Source organism: Cygnus olor, chromosome 8 (assembly GCF_009769625.2).
Source record: "Cygnus olor isolate bCygOlo1 chromosome 8, bCygOlo1.pri.v2, whole genome shotgun sequence".
Taxonomy (NCBI): domain Eukaryota; kingdom Metazoa; phylum Chordata; class Aves; order Anseriformes; family Anatidae; genus Cygnus; species Cygnus olor.
In genome coordinates, this window is record NC_049176.1 from 18705010 (window position 1) to 18707987 (window position 2978).

The following is a 2978-nucleotide window of genomic DNA, read 5'->3' on the forward strand; positions in this document are numbered from 1 at the left end:
TTTGAATGTTGCACATACACACATACGCTACAGCAGATGTCTGCAGAACAAGTTACTTCCAACTATTTCTACAGAAAGTCCATGTTTAAAAAGAAAAAAAAAAAAAAAAGGAGAATCAAATTCTTTAGCTCTCCTTCCAGTATCAAGGACCCTTCGTTGTACTCCATGGCCAATCCCACATAAATAAGAAAAAAATAGTAACTGCAGCTGGACTGAACTGCCAGCTGCAAATTCATTACTTCATCTGGTTTCCAGGGTCTTTCATGTGACTCTGGTTCTTGCCTGAAAAATGTTTTTAATCCTTTAAACCATAAAGAAATCAATAATCACTAGTATATCAGCACTGGTTTGAAACCTTTTTTATTATGTAGAATAGTTGTTTTGCAGAATGTCTTTAATAAAAAGAAAGTTTTCTTAGGCATGGAAAGGATGCTTGCAGACCGCTGTAAAAAGAATTTGGAGCGATAACAGTATTAAGCATGCTTTCAGGAAACAGGATTGCAGTGGGTGAATTCTAATGTGCCCTGAAGTTTGCCTAGTAAATAATTAAAAAGAAAAGTAACAATAAGCTGAAAAATCAGTAATTTATAATCTCTAGCTCCATGAAACTGTCTGTACAGTGACCTTCATGATTCTAACTGAAATCAAAATGTTGCCTTGGTTTGTTTTATCCACATGCAATAGCTTTTGTAATAATAGTGTAGACACACTTGTATACCTTCTAAAGAAATGCATGAAGAATTAATTGGTTAACTTTGACTAAGAAACTTGGAGTTGAGGCTGCCAAGTTTAAGTCATGACACTGCTACACTCTTGTTTAAATAGAATACAACAATGAAACTTACGGGCTGCAGGATAGGACCTGTAAGCTAAATTTGCATACCTTTCCAAGTCCACCAGTTATTGGAGTATGTACATTGTAAGTGAACTTGGAAAAGATGTCTTGGGTTTAATTTTATGGGTTTAAAATTCATGATTTTTGTGGTATTTCAAATGGATTGGTTATTAGCATTGAATCTGAGGGAAATTGAGGATAAAGTACAATTAGCAACATATTTAAAAAAAAAAAAAAAACAACAACAAAAAAACAACCTTCCTCAGCTTGCTGTTATACAGAATCAATTATCAGCAGAAACTGCATTGCTGAAGTCAAGAGTATTCACAATCCAGATCCATGCTCTTGAGTTTTTCTACAGTATTTTGTGTTTAGATATGCTTACCCCACTCTATTCTATTACAATAAATTCAGAGAAAGAAAAGGTGGACTGTATACTACTCCAAAAGATGTATAACTCAAGGACTTAATTATTTAAAAGCTATTTATTTAATATAAGCTACCCAATTAATTTATGATGCATGTACACAGTTCCAAAAAAGTACTTTGCAGTGTTGTAAACTTTGGCAATAAATTTAATATCATTGGGAGCATAATGAAACACTATAGTCAAGAATATTTAAAGAGAGTTGGAAAATGAGAATATCAGAATTGTAAAATCAAAAGAAGGTCAGTTAAGATTTTGATTTCTTGTTAGGCTTACAACTCTCATTATTATTAGCAGATCTGTGAAGCTGGCCCCAGTCTCATCTCATTTACTGTGCACAGTACTGGAAAAATGCTCTGACACCCTTGCTTCTTTATTCCCTGATGTATTATTTTTATTTTAATCCAATAAAAGGGTAAAGAAAGCAGGACAAAAGAGTCAGCTTTCCTAACAATGTTGATCTCAGTTTTAAAGTGTTATGGTGAGATATGCTGCAGATCATTCGCTGTTCCAAGCAATTCAGAAATAGTGCTGTAAAAATGCAAATTATGTTTAATAAAGATTAATGCAAAGTTATGTATCTTTCTGCTAAAATATTAAATACTGCAAAACTGAAGGGCACAACATCTAGTGAATGGTCTGTGAATTGCATGTTAAGTTAATGATAGTTCTTGTCTCAAATGCACTTTGCAGTATAAAACAGCAATGATGGTACATTAACTTTGAAGGGAGTATGATGAAGGTTCTGAAACAGTGTGAGATGTTTAATTGCATATGTATCGAAAGCAAATTTAACCATGAAGTCATGGGCCCTGAAGAAATGATTGACAATTTGATGAGGATTTTGAGAAGTGACAATTCAAAGGGTTATGCCCATACAGGCTAATAGGCAAGAAACCAAGGTTAAGCTGTGTTTAAAATAAGAAAGCACTTACAAAAAAAAGCACAGGTTTTATTATTGAAAACAGAAGCTTTTGGTTTGATTTTTTTTTTTCTCTTTCTTCTTATATTCACCTGTCTAAAGGAGAAAAAGAAAATCTTTTGTGTGTAGATGCAGATAAAATTTTAGCTGAAATAACTTGAAAACTGACCTAGGTACATCTATCAAAGGAATTTATACTGTATGATACAATCAAAACAAAATATCAACTTGTAAAGATAACAGCCTATTCTTTATAACAGAGTCAAATTTTCAAATAGGCCTCACTTCAGCCTCAAAAATTGCTGGTACTGCTTTTATATACCAGCTGACTTGTGCCAGGAAAATTCATCCTGAATGCAGGAAGTTGTATGTTTAACTACCCACTTTTGTATACAATTTATGGGTGTGAATTATTGTTTTTTGAAAACTTTCATGTAGAAAAATGTGGCATGCATAGATATTATAAAATAGCTTTAAAAAAATCTATTACCTGTTAGTATATCTCAGCTTTCTGGGAGGCTCAGAGGCAGAGATAGACATTCCCAGTGTGGGAAGTGAAGATCTGATGTATGATAAAGTTACTGAAAGACAACTGAGCTCCTATCTGTGCTTCAGCAACTTCATTGTAATCTGCTCAGACCAACTTATGTTCAGAATTGCATTTTTGACAGAAATAATCAACTTTTAAAGCTTAGTGATGGCATTCAGTGGTAAGGTAACTGGATGACAAAGAAACAATAGCTATATACAGTATGAAGTGCAAAAAAATATTAATGCCTCCCAATGACATGCAG